The following is a 24,040-nucleotide window of genomic DNA, read 5'->3' as shown; positions in this document are numbered from 1 at the left end:
TTCTTTTTCATTAGTTATAAGATATTGAATATAGTTCCCAGTGCTATACAGAAGAAATACATTTTTTAGTCTATTTTTATATATAGTGGCTAACATTTGCTAATCTCAAACTCCCAAATTTATCCCTTCCCACCCCCTTTCCCCTGGTAACCATAAGATTGTTTACTATGTCTGTGAGTCTGTTTCTGTATTGTAGATGAGTTCATCAGTGTCCTCTTTTTTTTTTTTTTTAGATTCTACATATGAGTGATATCATATGGTATTTCTCTTTCTGGCTTACTTCACTTAGAATGACGATCTCTAGGTCCATCCATGTTGCTGCAAATGGCATTATTTTTTAAATATATAAAATAAATATTTTAAATGTATCTTTTTCTTTCTTCTCCTTTTGATATTCCCATTATGTGTATGTTACACCTTTTATAATTGTACCATGGTCCTTGGACATTCTGTTCTCTCATTTTTTTTCTCTTTGATTTTCAGTTTTGGAGGTTTCTATTGTGATATCCTCAAGTGAAGAGAATCATTCCTCAGACGTGTCCAGCCTGCTAATAAGCCCATCAAAGGTACTCTTCATTCTTCATTTCTGTTAAAGTATTTTTAATCTCAAGCATTTCATTTTGGTTCTTTTTTAGAATCCCTATCTCTCTGCTTTCATTGCCCATCTGTATAGTTTCGTGCTGTCTACTATATCCATTAGATACAGTACATTAATTACAGTTGTTTTGAATTCCTAGTGTGCCAATTCCAACATCTCTGCTATATCTGACTCTGATTTTGATGCTTTCTATATCTCTTCAAATTTTGTTTTTTGCCTTTCAGTATGTTTGGTAATTTTTTCTTGATAGCTGGACATAGTGTAGCTGTGGAAAAAGAATTGCTCTAGATAGGCCTTTAGTAATGTGGTGGAGAGGGGTGGGGGGAGGAGAAGCATTCTGTAGTACCATGATTAGGTCTCACAGTTTTGTAGTAAGCCTATGCCTCTGGACCATGAACTTCACAAGTGTTTCTCAGCAGGATGGTTAGAGTGGGCTGGAGTCGGGTATTTTCCTTCCCACACATGGAAGACTAGAGACAGCTGTAGTTGGGTATTTGCCTTCCTCCAGACCATTTAGGTTCTGATAAAGTCGTAGCAGGTTAGGCTCTGGTTAAATAGTTCTCCTGAGGGCAAACCTTATTAAGAAGAGCAGAGTGCTTTGGCATAATTCAAAAAAATTCCTTTACCCCTCCCCCTGCTGGAAGCAGAAGGGGATTTTTCTCTGATAGTCACCATAAGAGAACCTGGTAGAGGTCTAGAAAATAAAACTTAGCAAGTGTTCCCCACCAGCACCCCGCCCAGTGACTGGTCTCCCTGGAGTTTTTCATCTCTCAGACTTGTTCACACTGAGCCTCCAGCAATTCATTAACTGCAGTTCAGGTTTTCCTGCCCTGTTACTGGTTTCCACAGAGGTTGCAGCTCCTGGATTTCTGTTCCAGGAAGTTGTGATCCTCTCTCTCTGTCTGTCAATCTCTCCAGTTTGGGGAGCAGCAGTTTTCCCTGCAATCTCACTTCTCCTGTGGCTCTAAGAAGAGTTGTTGATTTTTTAAAATTTGTTCAGCTTTTTACTTGTTGTTGGGATAGACTGATGATTTCCAAGCTTCTTCTTGTAGGACCAGAAACTGAAAGTCATCTGGGTGTTTAAATTTAAATTCATTAAAATTGAATAAAATGTAAAGTTCAATTCCTCGGTCACATTAGCCATATTTCAAGGGCTCAGTATCCACATGTGACTAGTGACTACCATGTTGGACAGCACAATACAGAACATTTCCATCACTGAAATTTTTGTTATGTTAACTTGCTCTATAATATCACATCACTCCCTCTCCTTGGCATAGAAATGAGTAATCAGAATTGGGAAAAATAAAAGAAATACTACAGCCAAAACATTGGCTTTATCCAGAGTATTATCCTGGCTTCTTGGGAGCCTATGATTCTGCCAGCCAGACCCTGAACCATTAATCTGGTTTTCAGTGGAGATATTCATGTATTTTTTTCCATTTCCCTCCCTGAGTTCTTTTCTGAAGAGACTTTGCTTGTAGTCCCTGACTTGTTTAATGAATGGTTGTTAACATTCCTTGGCTTGTCACTGTACTTTCCATCTGTGATATATTGTGGCTTATCAGCACACCAGGATATTCACTCATGATTTTAGAGTGCTTTTCAACTACCATTCGTTGCAATTTCTTTCCTCTTTTTCAAAATTGAGAAAAGGGCGCTTTTTTGGCTCAGTTGATTATCGGTCTCCAATTCAACTTGAGATACACAGATGAGCTCGTGCTTGAAAGGAAGGACCATGATTTCCGGGCACAGCGACTCCTCTGCAACCTCTTCAGGGGTTAGCTCCTTCCTTTATCACACCCCTGCTCCACGGGACTTGCAAGTGGAATATGTGTTTTCCTTGCTCCTCACTTCAACTTTCAAGCCATTATTCCTCCCTCTCCTCTCTAAAGTCATGTCTTTGAATCTCGGGTCGTCTGACCATACCATCTGCTGCCTTTCCTTGTGGCAGTCCTCCATAGCACCCTGTTCCCTTTCAGTTCCTTTGGTGCTCTTTGAGAGGTTTTAGCTCACTTCTGTATTCTCTCTAGCACTGCTCCCATTATAATTCCTTGTGATTTCGGTTCCACGCAGATGATCCTTCAGTTCTTGATCTCTCAGTTCCTTGTCCACCTTCCAGCTCCAGTAACTGCATGGTCACACTCTAGACCTTGTCATATTAATACCTTTAACTCTTCCGTAATCGCCATTTCAAGCATCCTCTTCTCCTATCTTGCTTCTCACTTTCTCTAACATTCTTACTTCAGTGGCACTGCTAAGACCTGTAAGCTGCCCTTTTACACTGTCTACTACTCCTCATATTCTCACTTCTCACCTTTCATCAATTCTCTTTGACTCTTTCTTCCTTCCTTAAACACTCCTGGTACAACCAACACTGTTGCCATCTAACTCTCTTGTCAACTCTGCACTGGCTCCTTTACAGACTTGAAAAAAAGCACCCAGTCATCTCACTTTAAATTCAAGTCTGAAAACGTCCCAGCGATTCCTCAGTTTTGCCAGGCAGTCAGGCTACATTTCCCCAGCACGTCCATTCTCTCGCTCCTGATCCTGGATGACTGCTTCATGCCATCTCTATTATCCTCAAGCCTTCACTCTCATTTGATGATTCTGCTCCCTATTTTACAGAGAAAACAGTAGCACTAAGAAGCTGTTCCACAGAAGCTCTGCCATTCCATCTAACCTCCTCGTGCATGTATGCCTGTTTCCTCTCCTTCCCTTCTGTTGCTGTGCATGACCCGTCTGTGCTCCAATCAAATGCCATTCCTTCTCCTTCTGTATTTGTTGATCCCTTTCCCCCTCGTCTAGACAAAGATATCGCTCCAGCTTCTTTCCCTTCTCTGTCTCACGTTGTCAGTGCTAAGCCATCTACTGGATTATTCCTATCAGCATAAATACATGCTATAATTTTTCCCATCCTTAGAAAAAAATTTTTTCTTTCCCTCCCTTTTTTCCCCCTAGACCTCTACTCCATTTTTCTTTTCCCTTTTACAGCCAAATTAATCAAAACTGTTTTCTGCATTCACAACACCAGTTCAAGTCCTTTCATTTGCTCTTGAACTCAGTTCAGTCAAGACTTTGACCCCATCATGCCAGTGAAATGGTGAAAATCATCAATGATTGTCATGTTGTGAAATAAAATGGTCAGTTCTCAGTCCCCATCTCGTTGGACCTATCAGCAGTGTTTGACTCGCCTGATCACTCAATCTCAAAAAACTTGCTTCCCTTAGTTACCAGTAAAATTCACTCTCCTGCTTTCACTTGACTTCACGGGTGTCTCCTTAGTCTAGTCTCGTTTGCTGGTTCTACCTCATCTTCCTGACAGCTAAATGTTGAACTGCTGCAGGCTTCAGATCTTGGGTATCTCCTCTTCCCTACCTACACTCCTTTCTGTGGAGATCTCACCCAGTCTGATGTTTTATTTTCTTTTAAATGCTGATCCTTCCCCTATTTATATCTCTAGCTCAGATCACTGTTACTGAACTCCAGACTTACATATCCAGTTGCCATCTCAATGACAATCATCTCGCATTTACATGTGCAAAACTCGACTCCTGATTGTCTCACTCTCTTCTCCCAGCTAGACCTCCATTCCTCTCGAAGGAAAATGTCCCCATCATACGCTCTCACAGCACCAAATCCCCATCCTTTACAGTACTCACCACATGTGAAGTTCTCAGTTTATGTGACTCCAATTCATGTCTATCTCACAGATAGACTATCATCTCCTTAAGGACCAGTGCCTTGGCTGCTGTTTCTTTTTATTGTATCCCTAGTACCTAGCACACAGCATAGAGATCAAAAAGAAATATTTAAGAAAATAATACATAGGTATAAATATTTTAAGGAACAAAGATGGTGGAATATTTACAGATCAAATCCTGTTGAAATAAACCAGCAATATTTACCTGAAATAGACTAAGTCTATTTTGGAGATGCCACTTATCTCTTCTAGGTGTCAAAATATCTAGCCTAAGGGTTTAAGAAGAATTGAAAGCCTATAGCACTGTGGTTAAAAGCATGGGATTTGGAATCAGACTCTTTCTGAGTGTCAGTTCTTCATCTTTTAGATGGGGGACCATCTTTTAAATGTGACCAAGCTCTGAGTCACAGAGCTTCTGTGAAAATTTAATAATATGGTACATATATTTAGAGAGTAAAACCTAAATATGTATTTAATGTGTGATGATGATGATGGTGATGATGCCTGGCGTTAGCTGTATACCGAGCAGGGTACTCTGGAGCACAGAGGCAGAAGGGGCTAATACTGCTTACGGAAGTTAAAAATTGCTTCACAGAGGAGATGATGTTTCAACTAGCTTTAAAAGACAAGCAGGAAGTTGCCAGGAAGAGAACAGAGGGAAAGGTACAGAAGACTAAATAAGCATGGTCAGAAAATACTCTCTAAGGGAAATGTAGCTAGAGTGGGAGGGAAATTATCTGAAATTGGGAATTTTAAAAATATATTTTTGTGTTAGTTTTAAAGTCTGAATAGTTGACTAGAGATTTCTTTAAGTGGCTGTAGCATCTCTTTATTCTTATTAAAAAAGAAATTAATACTATTTAAGGGAAATATGAAAAATACAGAAAAGCATATATGTATATACATGTATGTGTATTTGCGTATATATATGCACACATTACAATTTAAGGTGTTCTTTCTGGAGACAATCTTTATTGTCCTTTTGATATCTGAGTATTTCTTTTTAGTTTTTTTCTATATTTATATGCATTTTTACATAAGTAGATTGTAATGTATAAATGGTTTTGCATTCTCTTCTTTCCTCCTTAATATTCTAATGTAAGTATACTTTGCTGAGTGCTTGCAATGTCTCAGACTTTGTACCACCTGTTATGTATACTATTTCTAAGTGACTATGCCTTTATAAGTATCATTACAAATTAGAAAGTTGAGATTAGTTTTCTAGAGCTAAAGAAATGTTAGAAGCAAGATTCAAACTCCTAACTCCAAAGTACATCCTTACAACTTTTTAAACCTCCATAGTGATATTTAATTGCTACAAAATAATATTTCATTGTTATGAATACACCATAATTTACTTAAGTATACCTCTATTTTCAGATATTTTGGTTGTTTGCGACTTGTCACTATTATAAATAATGCCAGTAATGAACATCTTTGGAGTCTATGTTATTTCCTGTATTTAGGACTCATGTATTATAAGACATTCCTAGAATTCATTATCAGGTCAAAAGGCATGAACTCACGGCATATTGACATTTTGCTTTCCAGAAAAACCCATGGCATTTCTGGTATTCTATAAACAGTTTACTTCAATGAAAAGATTTCCTACTTTTGATTGATAGGCCACAGATACAGTGCTTTATTGATCTCCTTATAGTGAAGTTACTACCATAAATGATTCAGTGCAGGGCTTTCTTTATTCAACTCGTAATCCACAAAAATAAAAATCATTATAATGATTGTGGGCTTAAGTGAAATCCCAGGATAATATAAATTGTTAAAAAGAAACCCAAATAACAAAAACTGTGACAATGACAACAAAATCAACCAAAAATCCCTCTTCCCAGCCTATCTAAATGTGTTTTGGTGTCTAAATAAAGAATGTGCTGTCATTTCCTGACAAAGCGAAGTCTGCCCTTGTGTGTTTCATGAGAGGTGAATGTTGCTCAGAGGGGAGACTTTGATCACCCTCTCTGTTTCTAGGACATGCTTTTACGTTGGCAGTACCTGAAATTTATCCAAATAGACTTTCAAAGCTCCCAAGTGTTCTAAATTTATCTCACTCAATTTCTTTGGTTTAGAAACTAGTTTGGAAATCTCACAAGGCCAACTTGTCTTCAGTAATTTCTAGTGCTTCTTGTTTGGGGCAGGCTAGAAAAAGCTCTGAGAAGTTGCTAAATTTGGTGCTTGGCAGAAACCATAACACACAGGGAGAAATACATGAAGTGTAAAACGTAAAATATCAAAACTCTTTGACATTTCAAACTAATTTCAAATGTACAGAGATTATAAAATCATAACATCTGTATAAATCAGCTGTGTAGACAACCTATATTAATAGAAGCAAAAAAGGAAGTAATGGAATAATAGATTTCTTTAATATATACTAGTCATTCTATAAATCTAATGTTTGCATATGAATGGGGTAAGTTAGTCCAAGGGATATAAGTCTGTATATTTTCTTCTACTGATTAAAAACAGTGTTAGAATTTGCGAAAAATGAACATTTAATGTATGGATCAACAAGAAAGACCAGTATTGTGATTAAAAAAATAGAATTGTTCCTAGAAGACCTGGTCTTAAGTCCTGGCTTCACGCATGTTTACTGTATAACTTGGGGGGCAATTTACTCAAATAGTCTACATCTAAATTGCTCCATCTGTAAGATGGAAATAACAATATCCAGCACCCTGAATTGTTCTAAAGATTAAAATGAGACAATGTTCATTTAAGCATGAAAGCTTTGTGAAAACCCTAAAGCCCTCTATAAATATGAAGTGTTATTTTAATTTAATTTTTTGTTAATTGCAAATTAAACTAAGAGCTCCTGTTGTTAACAGAGAATGAGGTTCTCATGAAGTTTAAGAAAAAATTTATCTTTTAAATTTGGCAAAGGAAAATTGTTAATTAGCCTGGGATGTTGTGTATGATTATATCTTAGGTGTAGACGTTTAGGCAGCTGTTAATGAATTGTAATTGTCCCCTCGCCCCCCTCTCTCTACCCCTCCCCCATTCCTCCTGCTCCTAGTCAGTCACCAGAGAAATGCAGTTTTATTATCCAAGTGGTCCTTTCAAGTGACAGGAAAGGGGACAGCAAAAAATGAGTTTTCATCAATAACATGGACCCTTCTGTGGGTTTAAGTACCAAAATGACATGGAACTAGGTAAGAGAATGGCTGAATTCTGGAGATATATTTAGACATTCTACTCCCTCCCCCACTGCAACAAAGTGATGTCACCATGCATAGAGTTTGGCAGAGATGATGCAATAAAAAAATGACTGTTCAGTGTTTGGGGAAATTCCAAGCAAATTGGATATTAAGGGAAAACCCATAAATAGGTATTTGAATCGAGGCCCATTAACTCCCAATAGACTCCCAAGCTAATTTCCTTGGAAGGATGAGTCTATAGTGTTGTCTGATATGCAGATGTTCTTACAGAGGCAATGTGTGCACAGCCCAGAGGAGATTTTGACCATGGTTCTGCTGCATTTGGCTCAAGTTACTACTAGTAATAGGCTTATACTCAAATATCTGTCTGTGAGTAATTGTAGTCAGTGGAAATTGTTAGTGAGTAACAGGGAGATGGATTTGGCATTGCGTTTTGAAGAATGGAACAACTGCTTAGTATTTATTCTGCCTATGAATCTGTACTTCAAACATCTGTTAGTCATCCAGATAACTTCTCTTTGGTAAATATATTTACAAAACCACCTTTGTTGGTTGTTGATAGTTTTTTTGTCTTCCATTTTTGACCAATCTTCTGGTTCTGGTAGTTATGTCAGGATTGAATTTTCCATGCAGATATGAATTAGGTGTTATCTTCTTTCACCCTGTGAATGCAAGATTTCCCCGTTGTATATTTTAAGATAAAAATCTTTCCTAATTGTTAACAATTCTAGCCATACAAGAGCTAATGGAATAGCTGTTGTTTAATGGGTATAAAATTTCAATGAAAAGATGAGATTTTCTGGAGATTGGTTGCACAACAGTGTGAATGTGCTTAACAACCCTCAACTGTACACTTAAAAATGGTTAAGATGATAACATTTTTTGTTAGGTGTATTTTATCAAAATAAAAAAAAAAAATTAAGTTCATGGAGTAAAAATGAAAGTCTCCCCTTTATCCATATCTCAATCCTACTTTCCTCCCAAGTCTGGCTGTAGAGCAAGGTCAACTCTGTAACCTTGAATGCAGTTACAGACTTTGGGAGCAAGGCAGTTCCTTCCTGATCAAAATAAAACTTCTTCATAAAAAATCCCATTAGCAATAGTGCCTAACAGCTCCATCTTTTTTTTTTTTTAATGGTATAATCTTATAAGTTATTGCAAAATGAATACATTTTCATGTTCACATTACTTTGGTTTCTGATTCATTTTTCTTACATGAAGACATTTTAAGATAATGTGAAAGACACAGCCCCAGATACCATCATGGGGTTTTCCCCTTCTGTGACAGCTCACTCAGGGACTCCGGGACAAGAGTAAAAGAGGAGAAAACTTATTTTAGCTTGTCACTTAATTAGTGCATATTTTCTTGTTTATTGTGGTCTCATCACCATATACCTGTTTGTTCCACATTATAGACAGAATACTAGCAACTTGGGAGCTCGTCTGCCTGCCTGAGTTGGATCTGCCTGAGTGACTGTTGCATGTCCTGTTCCTTGTTCTCTGAGTCATGCCTTCCCCAACTGTGTGTTTTTGCCAAGACGGTGCACAAACAAGTTGTTCATTGTTTAATCTGTCAGTGGGGCCAGGACTTGAAGCTTCTACAAGCTTCAGGTATTATTCAACTCCACTCTCTCTTTCTCACTTTTTTTTAAAAGTGTTTTTGACCTCAGAGGGAACGTCTTTCACATGATTTTCTAAAAGGAAAAAAAAATCTCTCTATGTGTAAACTTCCCCTAAAAATAATATATGTATTTTCAGGTCTCTTCATTTGTTGCTAGGGTGAATCAATATGAAGTGGGAGCTGCGGTTCATACCTGCTTTGCAGCAGTATGCTCATCAGATGCTTGGTGTGAGTGAGAAGTGTGATGTGGCTGCAAGGGACACCATTTGGATTTAGAGGGCATATTAGAGAGCTCCTGGGGAAGGAGGAAGAGGGGAGCAAGGGCATGCTGCTGCTTATGGCCATGCCATACCTGCAGCCTGGTGCTTTTTTCTCGGCATCACCTTGATTTCGGACTGAGGGGCTTGGAATTGCAGCAGCTAAGTGAGGAAACCTGAAATCACATCTTTCATTAATTTAATCATACAAGGAACTCCTACTCTGTGTCTTCTCTAGGCCATGGGGATTATAGCAGTGAGAAAAAAACAGGTAAAGTTATGGTCTCACCAGACACCAGATCTGTCAGTGCCTTGATCCTGGACGTCCCAGTCCCCAGAACTGTGAAGAAATACATTTCTGTTGTTTATAAGCCATGGATTCTATGCTATTTTATTATAGCAATCTGAACAAACTAAGGCAGGTAGGAACACGAGGGCAAGAAAACTTTGAGGTTAAAGTGGAGTGAGAAATTAACAATGGTAGGAAGTGGGGTTGGAGAGAGCCTTGTGGGCCCTGACATGGGCAATGCTTTTTTTCTAAGTGTGATGGGAAGCTGATGGAAGGTTTTGAGCAGGAAGAAACTGGTCTGTTTCTTAGGATCACAAACAGGATAGCTGTTTTGGAGAGAATGTATGGTAGGAGGGCCGGACTTGAAGATACCCTGTAGGTATTCAACTGGTAAGTGAAGGTGAGGGGCAGGGAAGGGGCACTGCAGTTGCTTCAAATGTTGAAAGACGTTTTATGATTAAGAAATATTTTCTTTTTTATATCCCCAAGTAAAATGTGCTGAAGTTATTAAAATAAAGAGAAATTTCAGTTCAATTCAAGGAAGGACCTATGCTAAATTTACGTTTTCTTTGATTATAGAAGTAATAATGTTTTTTAGAAAGTCTTGAAGAAAGGAGAAAAGTACAAATAAAATATACTACTCATAATCCCACTGCTTAGAAATAACCATTAACATTTTCTGTTTCCAAACTTTTTTCTGTGCATGCGAATGGAAATTGTTTTAAAAATTATTTTTTGTTGTGCAGGTATTGTTATACTTTTCTGTAATATAACTTTTCGCTTACCAATATACTATGAGTATTTCTTCATTGCATGAAGTATTATATAAAGCATATTTTAAAAAATGATTTCACTGTACTCATAACATGAACCATCTTTTATTACAACCATTGTGCATAGTTGAGCAATCAGGTGGTTTTCAGTTTTCTTCCTTCTTTATTATTATAAATAACGCTGCAAAGAACAGCCTGGAATTTGCATAATAGTGTATATCTTCAGTAATTTCCTTTAAATAGATTTTTAAGATTACGTGGTGGAAAGATATGCACATTTTAAAGGCTCATAATTTATATTGCTAAAGTTTGTATTAATTCACACTTCTGCCAGTTAAAGTGCTCCACTTCTTCCCAGATTCTAGTTTGAGAAAGCTAAACTTTGAACAGGCTCCATTAGAAGGAAGAAAATTCCATGTCACTGGAGGCATTTTAGTAGGTGTTGGAAAGTCACTTGGATGGGATATTATCCAGAGATATTTAGTTGAGTATTTGAAGTGTCAGTGGAGTTTTAAAATTCCTTTCCAAATAAAGAATAGGAGTAGAGAGAAAGGAAAAGGGAGGAACACTGAATAATTCTGTTGCCTGTATGCTGTTCTATATATAGGTGAATCAGCTGGTTTTGGTAATAATTCACATAAAGCAATTAAAAAACCAGTGAAAATAACCACGGGGTACTTATAAGCAGTTTTCTACAACTTTTTGGAGACTGAAATAAGCACAGGCCAAGTAGGATAACAGAGTTTGGAGATATGCTTTAATTAATACACATTCAATTTAAAATAAAATGTATACAGTTTAAGAAAAGTGGACTCTTAGTTGTTCTTAGACTTTCTCTCATGCAAAGCATAGCAACATATAACTCAAATATTGCCTTCTCTGTTATTTATTTAGCAGTGTATGCATTAATTAAAAATATTATCAAACAGTCACTAATTCTAGGTAGTCTGTTGGGCTCTGGGGACACAATACCAAATAGAACATGGTTTCTGCCCTCCATGGACTAATAGCCTACCGGGTGAAACAGGCAAGCAATTCAATCATTTCAGTGTGATGAATGCTACAGTCAATATTCCACAGCATACACAGCACTCGATGGCAAACGGTACAGAAGTAATGCCGCACAAAGGTACGTGGGGACAAGCATGCCTAGTTTCAGGAAAAAAAATCACTGGACTGAGGGTTGGGAGATCTAGGCTTGTGTTCTGTCTTGGATGCTATCTGTCTGGATGTGGTTGGGTAACTCATTTACGCACATCTAAAATAAATGGGAAAAATAATATTTACCTAATATGGTTTTTGTAAAAATTAAACAGAACAGCATGTGAGAGCAACTAGCACAGTGAGAGGCATGCACAGTGAGTAAATGTTAGTGAATCATCAGACATATGCATAGTTTGATAGAATAGATCTTCCCAAGAAGTAATTTCATGAGTAGCTCACCAGAAAAGCACAGAATGAGACAGTATTTATTGAAACTGGAAATAGGCTTTTTTGCTACAACCAATGCATTTTCCCCAAGTAGTATATCCTACATAAATCTGAGATCAAAATCATGTATTGCATATGAATTTTAATGAAGCTGGGATACAAACTAAGATGTATCACAATTGGACAACACTCAGGAAGTCAAATGAAAGTTTTCTATTCATAGCACACACTGACAGGCGGAATTTCTCTTTGCTAATTATCTCATGTCTTGAGCAGCACAGAGATGATTGCTTTGTGCCTAATGATTAGGAAGGTCAAGTTAAATGTACAGATAAATAGAGGCGAGCATTCAGTATACGAAAATACCTCTGCAAAGAAGGACAAAAGTGCTCTCAAGTAGTGAACACTTAATAGAAGTGATTGTAGGGTATGTTTTTTGGGGGGGGCGGGATTCAGGATGTCAGCCTCTCTGGAGATGCTCCTCTGTCCCACTCCAGACTGACTTCTTCCACGTGATACCAAGTCTGATGAATAGAGGAAGTGGGTGCTGTCTCACAGGCTGTGCTGTGTGCATGCTGACACAACAGTGAACAAGACTGCCAAGTTCTGGGCTTCGTGGAGCATGGAGTCTAGCAGGAAATACATCTATTTAAAAATAAACGAAGAGATGCCTCTTACGGAAGTGGAAGTCTAGGAAATTATGACAGGGCCTAGTGCACATGGGCTCAGCCTTAGGCACATCACCCAGAGTGCTTTCAAAACATGCTGTGAGCTCTGAGGAGCATGCTTATTGTACATTTGTGGTCAAAGAGATTGTTTTAGTTTTCAAATGACTAGTGATGTAGCACTTAGCAGAAGCCCAGAAGCCTTCATGCTGTTCTGTATGTAGATGACCTGAGCTGTTGATTTGTCCTGATGTCAATTCAGCCTTAGATTCCCCCAAATAAATACACCAAGTAACAAGGGGGAAAATATTTAACTTCACTAGTCATTGAGTAGATGCAAATCTGAACAACTTTTTTAAACTATCAAATTAAAGATTTAAGTGAACATTCAGTGCTGACAACAGTCAAAAAATGCCCTCGTGGCTGATGGGAGTGAAAATTGATATAACCTTTGAAAAGCAGTTTGGCAATATGTATTAAGAGCCTTATAAACTTCATACCATTTCATTCATTCTAAGATTGATCTTAGAAAAATTTAAAACATAGGGGGAAAAGATGATTGTATACAAACATGCTCATGGCAGAGTTATTTAGAACACTGAGTCTTGTGAATAACCTAGATGCCTAGCAACTGAGTGATTGATTAAATTATGTGCATTTTATGAAATCTCCAGGGGATATGGAGCTAATAAAACTGATAGTTAAAATGATGCTTTGTTATAACGTTAATATATAATCTTACTTTTGGTTTCCAATGAAAGAAGCAACTCCTAAAGCATTAATAATGTGCTACCATTTGTTTAATGATTCAGCACATAGTGCCACGTGACATTAAGTACTGTGGGTTTTAGTTTTTAAATATGCGTTGTTAATTAATACGATTGCAACCATGTCAGATAAAATAATAAACCATAAACTTTGCAAAATAAAAGAAGACTGGAAAGAAATGCACCATTTATCAGCAATGGTTGACTCTCAGTGATGGGGTTTGTGACTATTTTCTTCCTTTCATTTTTCTTCATTTTTCAAATGTGCCCAAATTAGCATATATTGCTTTTAAAGTGGACATATGGACATGAAGCCTGAGGAGGTTTTTTTTTCCCCCTTTTCTTAAAAAGCAGTCCTGTTTTCTGTTCTCTTGTCCTGGGTGAAAAGAAAGCCTGAAGCATTGACTTAATAAAAAGGCCTCTTATGGCTTAAAAAAGTCAGAGACCCATAGACTCTTAGGGTTGAGAGGTCACTAATTTCAAGTCAATGCCACTTTTTCCGGAATATAAAAACAATTACTTATTGAGTGCCTACTAAGTCTAAAACCTCCTTTGCATCAATTGCCCACCTGCTTTCCACTGGCAAGTTCCTACTCATTTGTCCTAGAGCAGAGTTAGGCATTACATCTGCTACATAGATTTCCCCAACTTTCATTAGTCCTCCCCTGCCCTGGCTCCAGGTGATCTGGACTGGGGCCCCTTCTGTCTGTTTCAGAGGAGATTATTTATTGAGGGCATTCTGAGGGCAGGGGCTGTCCCCTCAGCCACTGGCACACGATGAACACATAGCCTGTTGAATGAATAAGTGGATGAATAATTATTGAAGGCACTATTTTAGGTGCTCTGGAAAGACAGAGAGTAGTATGAGAAATGGTATTTGCCCTTAAAGGTTTTTATGAATAATTGTAATGTAAGAAGCTAATTAACAGTGCATATTTAAAAACTAAAAAAGACAGCAGTGAATGTCAGATGGTTCAATGTGCTTGTTAAATAAAGGATAGCTAGCATGTGATGAATGCTGTAGGGGTTGCTTCTTTTATTGGAAATCAAAAGATACTGGGAAAATAAGATATCAAGTGGCTCAGATGTACTTTTTCATGAGTAACTTATGTGGTTTTATTTCATAATTTTTTAACTCAGTAAAATAATACACTACTTAATAATCATATCTTCTACGTAAAACAAACATAAGAAATTATCAGGAAACCTCTTTATTTTTTGGTCATGACTCATCTTCCAGTTGACTTATAGCTGAACAAGGGTCAGAAAATGTAATGTCTTCCTTAAAATATACATTTCTTTTTGGTGGGATTGTGTGGCTGTTAGTCTTTATTAGTCACTGAGGTATTTACTACATAGATGTAAAAGGTCAGTTTTTCAGATGGCTTATAACCAGTAGAAAAGAACTCTACTCAGATTAGTAAGCATGAGTCGCCTTTTTCAAATCGGGAATTGCATGCTGTCCTGGTTGGGGAGAAATGGGCTTCTCTGTGCTGGGTTTATACTTTACTGTAGGGAGGATCAAAGGGAACCCTCTCATGTACTTTTCCCTGAGTGGATGACTTGGCAAATTTTCTAGATTATGTCAATTTACTGTCTTTCTCCTTCACCACACAGGCAGGGAAGCCAAGGATATATTTTCCAACCTTTATATTGCTCCTCAATGTAACTTAAATCTAAGTTTTAAATTATATTAAAATTTTTTGTTTATGGAAAAATATATTCCACTTACACATGCCCTTTAGTCTGTAAACATAGACCACAGCCTCCCAGAGCCCTAAACAGATGGCAGTGGATTTCACTGTGTGGCATCTGTAACATGGGCCTTCTCCTAGGATGAACAGGGCATGACTCGGACTGATTGTGTCTGTCTATAAATATCCTTGAGTAGTATAGATATAGACATTTTTATTACGCAAAAAGGATATTTATAACACTATCGATCAGAAATTTAGATGCTAACTATAAACTAAGAGGATAATAAAAATTATTTCAATGCTGCCTAGAGAAGTGTGTCATATGGTTCAAGCAATTAGGGAGAGACATCAACAAAGGGAAATTGTTTCTAGTAGAAAATTGTAAATAATGAATTTTACTGAAACACGCAAGACCCCAAATTACTATAAATTAATTATCAAATATACATACAGTTTAATATTTTATCATAGCATTTACATAAGGATGGCAGGAAGCTGGGCTGTAGGGAATTAATTCACACGGCCCACTGGGCTAAGGGATACTTTGTGTACCGTCACCTCAAGTGGCTTTTGAGGTTGATGCTGAGACGGTGTCTCTTGTCAAATTTTGGGAAAATAGGAAGCTGTTGCAGCACATAGGAGTCCTGGGAGCTGGGGAGAGCACCAGCGTATAGTAGGAATTATTTTTAGTGGCAATTGGACGACCTCTAGAGTTGTGGGGACATAGGCAAACTAGGCTTCCCAGCGGAGGAAAACCAGGTTGCTGAGGAGATTGGGTAGTGGGCTACCAGAGGTCGAGATGAAGAAGATTCATGGAGTCATTGATAGGTATTTTCCTGTCCCTGAGGAGCTGCCATATGGTAGCAGGAGTAGCCCACAAAGACAGTATTTTTTCAAAAGACAGAACTCAGATTAGTGGGTGGAAAACTTAGGGAGGCAGATTTTGATTTATGGAACCTATGTTTTTCCATGTTACTTCAGGACACAGCATGATGTAGTGAGGGGTCAGACCTGTTTTCAAATCCTGGTTTACATCTTACCAGCCATGAATTTGGGACATGTTACTTAGGACCTCTGAGACCTAGTTTTCTCAACAACTTTTCTCATACTAACACTAATACCAGCTTCATATCATAGTATTGTGATCAGCATTAAGGGTGAGAACACATAAAAAGTCCTAGTGTAGTTTAGTCATCATTAATGCTCATCTTTGTGTTGTTATTATCATTCAGCCTCATTGAAAAATAAGATCATGGAAGAACTGGTAAAGATATTCCTACTTAAGTTTCCTACTGCTCTTGAGGTCTGGTCTTCTCAAATTCTTCTCAGATAGCTCTGAGTATTCTTGGAACAGAGTCTTATGTGTGGAAGAGGCTTCTCAGCTACCCTGAGTGCTTTACCATTTACTGTCCACTATATAACTCCTCTCTAGTTCTGATCCACTGTGGTTATATCTACTGTTAAGGCCACTGGTTGGTTAGAAACTTAGAGCAGCTTGATGATCACATGTCCTTCTTTTCCATCCCAGCTGTAGTCTGGTTCTGTTCTCTTTCAAGAAAGACTCCCAGACCTGATATGTGTTATCCTCACTGCACGTTGGAGTCAGTCAATGTTACCCTGTGATCCTGTTTTATACAGAGATTTGTTTTATTTTTTTCTTTTTTTCAGTGCACTTACTGCTTCAAACTACTCAGTCTATTAAGTCCAACGGGGCTAGGAGGAAATATGGAAGATTAACAATGTGATCCATTCAAAATAGCCTTACCATCTGAACCAGCTATTACCTCTGGGTCCAATTTATGTTTCTTGAATTGTTCTTCCAGTCGTTAGCCCAACCCTACTATCTCCACTGGCTTGACTGTCACATCTGAATCCTAGGTTGCCGTAGCTAAGGTTCTCAAGTTTAGAATCCTGCTGCACAAAGAAAATATTTTAATGATTAGAGTTAGTCCCTCAAATGGAGTGAGGTAGCTCAAGAAAAATAAACCTCCTTCCAATGGAAATATGCAACCAGAGGTTCAACCATCATGTCAAAAATAATTCTGTATGAAGGAAGGGCAGGAGTGTGAACTAAGTATCTAATGAGGTCCTTCTTAACTATAATGTTTTACTGATCTTTGGGAAATTCTGCCACTATGTTAGCATCCCTGGCAGGACGAGTAGTATACGTTTCAGCAGCAAGAGTGAGAAGAGAGAACAAATGTGCACAGGGGCAGGCATAGGTCCATTAAACCTCACACAATGCTTCTTTGTCAAGAATTGGTCTGGTTATTTCTTTAGTTTTTTCTTAGGGATTGTTTACCACTGTTAAAAGATGTTCAGCAGCCATTAGTACCCTCAGTAACTTAAATATAGAAGATACTAAATATGTGAGTAAGTGAACCTGGAAGATTGCCACTTTCCATTCATTCATTTACTACCTTTCACTACAAGGTTTCTTTTTAAGAGCTCATTTGCCTTACCTTTACAAATGATGGGCAGGGCTCATGGCATTCCTTTTCTTGTCACTCTCAGGGATTCCAGCTCTTTGCCCAGGCATGGAAGATGCTCAGTTAATGACTGAAGTCCACCATTTCATCCAAGACAGGTTGTCATACTTACTGCTTGATCTGAAATGGCTAGTGTACAATCTCCAAGACTTGGGAAGGCCATTTTTAATGTATAAAATAAAGGATTTTGAGTTCTGCAGGGTTTTGATTCTTTGTTTTCTGTATATACAGCTCAGAAGTAAAATGGTTTAGATTATTTTTAGAAAAAATGAACAAGAAGAAAGAAGACCCAGCATTCTAGTTCCAGCCTACTAATTTCTAGCCATATGGTCTTGGATCAAATGGAGCTATAGTGGTATTATTTGCTTACTGGAGGACAAAGAGATGTTTATGTACCACACTCAAAGGTCAGACAGATGGGATTATTTTAGATTGAAAGTGCATGTGTAGGAGTCATGCCTTTTGTGAGCCACATAAATTCCCATGGGGTCTGGTACTTGTTGTGTACCCAGCAGGAACCCAAAAAGTCTTGTGATGGTGACGAATATGACACCATTAAATAAGGCCACATTTAACACAAAGAAAACCTGGGAAAGAAAACAAAACAAAAATCTAGACTTTGTGTGACTCTAGGTACTTTGTGTGACCTTGGCTGTGTCATGCGATACCATTTTCAGCTCTTTAATCGATTCATAAAAAAACCCAAATGCTAACAAAAGGAGGGCAGGCATATAATTGGAGCAGTAGAAAGGATAATTGAGCCCAAGAGGTGGAAGGTACAGTACTCTGAAATGTATGACATCCTGAAATTCTTGGCTTCCTACATCTATTCCCCTCAAAGGGATAGACGTCCCATAAAAGTTAGGACTGGGCAACACTAGTCCAGGCATTTATCGGAGTTGCTTAGGTTACATAATATGTTTGAATTGGGAAGAAGCTTAGAGATATTTTAGACTAACCTCTTAATTTTATAGTTGGGGAAAGTAAGTCTCAAAGAAATTATGTGAATTCTTCAAAATTATATAATTTATGAGAGAGCTAGAATCATATTCACAAAGCTATAAGCCATTGGGGAATTCAAATCTCTCTGTTCTGATCTATTTTGCTTATTTTTGAGTTTAAGTGACAGAGGTAATCTTATTTTTTTAATGTCTTGGTTTTAGAAGGCCTGTAATGCCCTCTTATTTCTCACCTATAGAAACAAAATGGATCTAAAAAGCAGTTAATTTCACATATTGCCAGCCAGGCACGGCCCCTTGTTGGCCATTGGTAACACAAAATTTCTACAAGGTACTTGCTGCCCTTGAATAGATATCTTTTCATTCCTTCACATTGTTGATGTTCAGCAAGCTGCTTGGTCAGGAAGAGACAACACATTGTAAAGATCCACACATATGTAAAGAAGAGGAGTTCAGTTTATGGCTCATTCCTACAGTGGTCTTGATGTAGCGCAGCCTAAAGAGCAGGTTCCTCCAGTAGATGTTTACTGCTGTCAGTTCCTTCTCTCATGAAATAAATAGGTTCCCTCTTAGAAATATTTTCTTGGCTAATGAGCTTTTACTCCTTGGGAGTCTTCTGTTTAAGTTTGAGACTAAATAGTGGGAAGAGAGACTTCCTAGGGAGAAGGAAATGGAAATGACATGAGACCCTACTTTCCTTTCCATCTGTGTATGGTTGTGGGAAAGGGCTTGGGGAAAAGGCAACACTTGTAATAGCACAGTCCAGGAAGCGGGGTGTAAAAGTCAATGTCTATGTCACGAGGGCTGCCCATGCTTCTTGCAATGTCTTGAATGCTCTTAATCCTTCTGCAAATACTTGCTTGGTTGTAAGACAAGTCAAAGCAGCACTGATGGTGTCTCATCTGAGAAAGAAGTTGTGGTCGCTTAGAATACAGCAAAGAGAACTGTCTCTTAATAACAATAAAGAATATTTTTTCATTTAGATCTGGTCTAGAAAATATACCCTCTTGAAACTTTTTCTTTTCAAAAACCAAAGTGAACAACATTAAATAAGCAAAGAAATGGCTTTCTGGGTTTAAAGCTTCTGAGTTCCTACTGATCTATGTTTATACTGAAATTTCCGATAGGTTCTGCACAAGAGAGGAAAAATGAACTGAATCCTATGTGACCCAGGAAGATGCAGGACAGGAGAATAAAAATTGTCCCAGGGAAACAAATAATCTCTTTAGCCCCGCAAATGATTTGCTACTGCTCTATAGTTTGATTCTCCCAAAACCTGATTTCAAAACAAATTAGTCCACCCCTGAGCAAAGAATACCGACTATCCAACTGGAAATTGCAAAAGTGCCCCAGTCTGTGTTCATCTGGTGAGCGAGTGTCTAGGTTATGGAAACAGAGATACCCTCTTCCCACTGTAATGTTTGTGTTGATAGGCTCTGTTTGGAAGATTAATTCTCAATGTCATCATTCATGAATTACAGGGAATGAAAAACAAGAGGAAGGAAAGTAGAGAAGGATGTGCTAATGTTATGATGTTTTGGTGATATTTTCAAACCTTAAATTCTTCTACCAATCAGACCATGTCATGTAAATTTAAGACTGTAATAACACGGGCTTACAGAAATATTTTCCCTTGTGTGACTTCACCAATCCTCCATGCCAGAGTTCAAAAGGGTGTGTAAATAAGATGGAAGGAGAGGCACACGATCACTGACCAACAGCAACACAGCAGAAGTAGCTCAAAACTGTTAACAAGTCTAAGCAGAGCATGAGCTGAGGCTTGTGCAACAAACTAATCAACATAAAAATGACATTAATAACAATATTCAAAGAAAGAAGAGTATTGGCAACCCAGTCATGGCACAGATAGCATAACTCTAACAACATCATGGAGGCAGCAGGGCCACCGATTGGTTCCACTTACATTTTCTCTGTCAAGGACCTTCACGTTAGAGAGGAGGGAACAGCATCCCCCCATGATGGAACTGCCCTAGATTGGTGAAGTGATGGTAAGGAAACATCTGTCTTCTTTAAATCATCGGTTAAGTATCCAGATTCAGAAAAATGAAATTTTAGAACATAAAATCTGTGTATATTTGGCCATGAAATGTGTCTAATATGGAATACTATGGAAAATGGGAACTGTCTCTCCCCATCCTGGCAAAAAATTGATGTAGGTTAATACTGTCCAAGTGTTTTTTAATTTTTTAAGTAGCCTCCAGGAAGTAAAGAGACCTTAAGGTAATTTTCCAAAAACTTTCTAGAAAATTATACTAAGCTTATCAGCTTGTTTTCGTGGCTTGTAGGTATTGAGAATACAAAGCAGTGAAAATTAGAAACCAGCACTGAGTTATTAAAACAATTCATGCCAACATAAACTCACTGCATTTTTATAGTCTCCAGTCTTCAACAAGGAATTTAATGGAATATTAGGTTATACATGTAGAAATATGTGGGAGTAAAGTCAGAAGAGAGCCTATTTATGTGAATTCATAACTGGCTGAAAAGCTGCATGCAGGAAGCATGGGGAAATAATTTCTGCCCAATGGGGAGGGTCTCCATTCACATGTAGCATGTCTGTACTGGGCTGGCACTGCTGGATGCCTTTGCTAACAAGTTCAGTGATGAAGCAGGAGTAAGTCATGCTTCTCAATTCTGTGTAAGTTACCAAACTGGGCAGTACACAGAGGCCACACTGCATGACTGAAAGGGTGTGAGGCTTGGCACTCGAAGGTGAGTTTGAACTTCAGCTCCATTCTTACTAGTAGTCTTGTCTTTGACCTCCGGTCTCCCCCTTTGTCAATCAGTGACCACCTGGCAGGGCTGTGAAGATCACGTGAGTTAATGTACGTAAAGTGCTCACCTTGGTGCCTGGTACAAGGCAAGCTCTCTTTTTCTTCTCTTTCTCCTTCCCTCTTGCTTGGAATACAGACTGTTAGAATGAATTGAACCGAGTCAACTAGTGGTTTGGTTCATATAGAATTAGTGTCTTAAATAACACCTGACCCCAGCGCATCGATTTCTGCATCACTTGTATGCATGGTCCGTGGACCTTAACGTTTGTGGCAGCTGAATTCAAATGTCACTACTAGTAATTTCTGGCTTATTCTTTCAGTGATTCTCCTTAGCAGAAAGACACACAAGTACTTGTTATGTGCTGTTTCCGCTTCTCTCTACACAAAAGTTTACATGATAACTTCCTTTTACAAAAGATTCCATATGCTCTGTTAGGTACCTCGCTTTTCTCACCTAACGGTATATGCTGGAGAGGAAACATCAGTACAGTGAGAGGTTACCCAGTCTCCATGGTCATCCTCATCACTTGGCCCAGGTTTTGTGGGGTCAGGAGGTATTTGCCAGGCAGATGGTAGAGGGAGTGGTTTTCCAATAAGAGGAAACTGGGTGTGTCAGGGCCCACTTACTCACTTATTCAAATTTTTCAACACATGTTTATTAGTACTTAATATGTGCCAGGCCACAGGCTAAACATTTTCTGTTCATTATGTCATTTTATCCTCACTACAACTTTATGAAATAAATAATATTATTTCTTCATTTTACAGATGAAGAAATTGATGTAAGAACCACTGAGTATACCATTCAACATAAAAAAAGTTACTCAACAGAGAAAGTCAGATTCAGAGCCAACAGGTTTTGCTCCAGAGTCATGCTCTTAATCACACACTGGGCTTCCAGATAAAGGTTGGGAATGGATCAGAGAAGGTTCTAGATGTGGAAGCAGGAATTTTAATTCCTCGGCAGGGAAGACGGAGAGAAGCATGAAGCGCAGAGGAACTGAAACTCTCTTTCCTGTTGGAGGAACTCTGTGTTGTACTAAGAGCTGTATTGCAAGAGCAAAGCAGGAAATATGGCAGAAGACGAGGCTGAGGAGGTCGGTGTCAAGGGAGTGAGAGCCCAGCAGTATGTGGCTTAAATCCTGTTTCTTATGCACGGGTTGGACAGGGCATGAGTGTCCACAGCCCTCACAGTAACCTTGTGGGGAAAGCTGCTTTGTCAGGCCCTGAGGCTGGGCCTGGGAGAGAGCACTGAGGCTTCACGGCTGCAGGTTGTGTGGGGTCGTTTTGCCACAGGAGTACTGTGGACTGGAACGCACTTTGTGGGTGTCAACCAGAGTGAGACCTGGGGTTCCCCGGGCAGTTTGGAGGTGACCAGTGTTTCTTAAGCTCCAGTAAGCCTGGCTCTGGCTCTTGCCTGGATTGGGGTGGTACGCTTTGAGTGGATCTGTCCTTTCTCCTGAATGCCAAGTGTGATCGTAATGTAGCCTCCCACACCTTCATTGTCCCTCATCCCTTTAAATGGATTCAGTGGGGATCAGCAGCCTCTATGAAATCCTGTGGTCACATTCAGATAATAGAATTACCTTTCCTGTAAGTCACTGAACACTGTCACACTGGAATTGTGAAGACGTCCTGTATCAGAGGCCCTCCCTGCTATTAGCTAAGGAGAATAAGATTGGCTTCTTCACTCTTTTCTCACATGATTCCTACTTCTCTTCCCTCACTTGGCTAACTTTGGGGTTCTAAATCCTTCCCAAATGGGGACAAGGGAAAGTGGAGAGGGAAAGGCAGCAGGAAAGTCCCCAGTTGCCTGACACTCTCCTGGTGATGGGGCACCAATTCTCTCCAGACTTGGCAGGTGGGTTGAGCCGGTTCACTTCATGGACACTTTCATGGGCTTTAGAAGAGCCTTCTCCTTGCCCACTCCCACATCAGTGAGGGGGTCCCACCTGGCACTTCCTCTTGAGAAGAGTAAATGCTGTTCTGCTTAGGCTGATCACTTACTCATTCCTTAGTCCCTACGCATCCATCAGAAGCTTCAGCTTCTGCCAAGAGGTGAGTGATCATCTGAACACTCCTCCTATAGGCACCTGGCACAACCCTTTGCGGGCTCAGCTCTGTGCTGGCTTCTCATCCATTGTCTTCCCTAAGTCATTGGTCCACATCCACATATTCCTGGTTCCCGGACTCCAGGCCTGATGCCCCATCTCAACATACCTCTTCCATTTCCCTGTCAGAAAAACTAATCAGTCCATCTTTTCTCCTGTAGGTTTTCAGAAGGGAGTCAGATACCACCTACACTGTAGATGACAAAGATTGAGTTCTTAGATTAGTCCTAGTGAAGTTCCTTTTCTTCAGTGAGAGTTGAGGGGCCAGCCACTCCTATTGCTCTCTCCAGAAAATTCTTTTTTGAGATATTACCTTGAAGCTCTCTGACCAAGTTTGAAGTTAGAGCTATCTCCTGCTCTCCTGGACCAGAAATGGGGTGATCATATCTCAGATCAAAGTCCTCTTCAAATAAATCTTCTCCTCCTCCCCCAAATTCTCTTCTTATCTTCAACTCTTGGTCTTTTATTCTTTGATGTGGTTGAAGCCTTTAAGAGTTATCTAAAGTAGGTCTTAGCCACTTTCTTGGAAACATTTTTTCTCCTTGGTCTACCTCCCCACTTTGGAATGTGCCTGGGCTGAAACTTCCTTTTTAAATCAGATCCACCATAGATATTCTAACCCAAACAACATCCTTTCCCTCTGCTTCAATCACTGTGCTCTATCTAGAGTCCAAATCCAACCACATGGCTCTTCGGCTTAGCACCCTTCAGT

The 24,040-nt window shown here is 38.9% G+C and overlaps 1 long non-coding RNA gene across 1 annotated transcript in view; it reads left to right on the top strand.

Moving 5' to 3' along the window:
- LOC135321576 (uncharacterized) overlaps positions 1-24,040 on the top strand; it is a 288,264-nt gene that overhangs the window by 240,060 nt on the left and 24,164 nt on the right. The window contains exon 2 of the long non-coding RNA XR_010381441.1: positions 484-566. This is a non-coding gene — a long non-coding RNA (uncharacterized LOC135321576). The remainder of the gene's footprint in view (positions 1-483; positions 567-24,040) is intronic.

This window comes from Camelus dromedarius, chromosome 6 (assembly GCF_036321535.1).
Source record: "Camelus dromedarius isolate mCamDro1 chromosome 6, mCamDro1.pat, whole genome shotgun sequence".
NCBI lineage: Eukaryota > Metazoa > Chordata > Mammalia > Artiodactyla > Camelidae > Camelus > Camelus dromedarius.
This window is presented reverse-complemented; position numbering and strand designations above follow the sequence as displayed.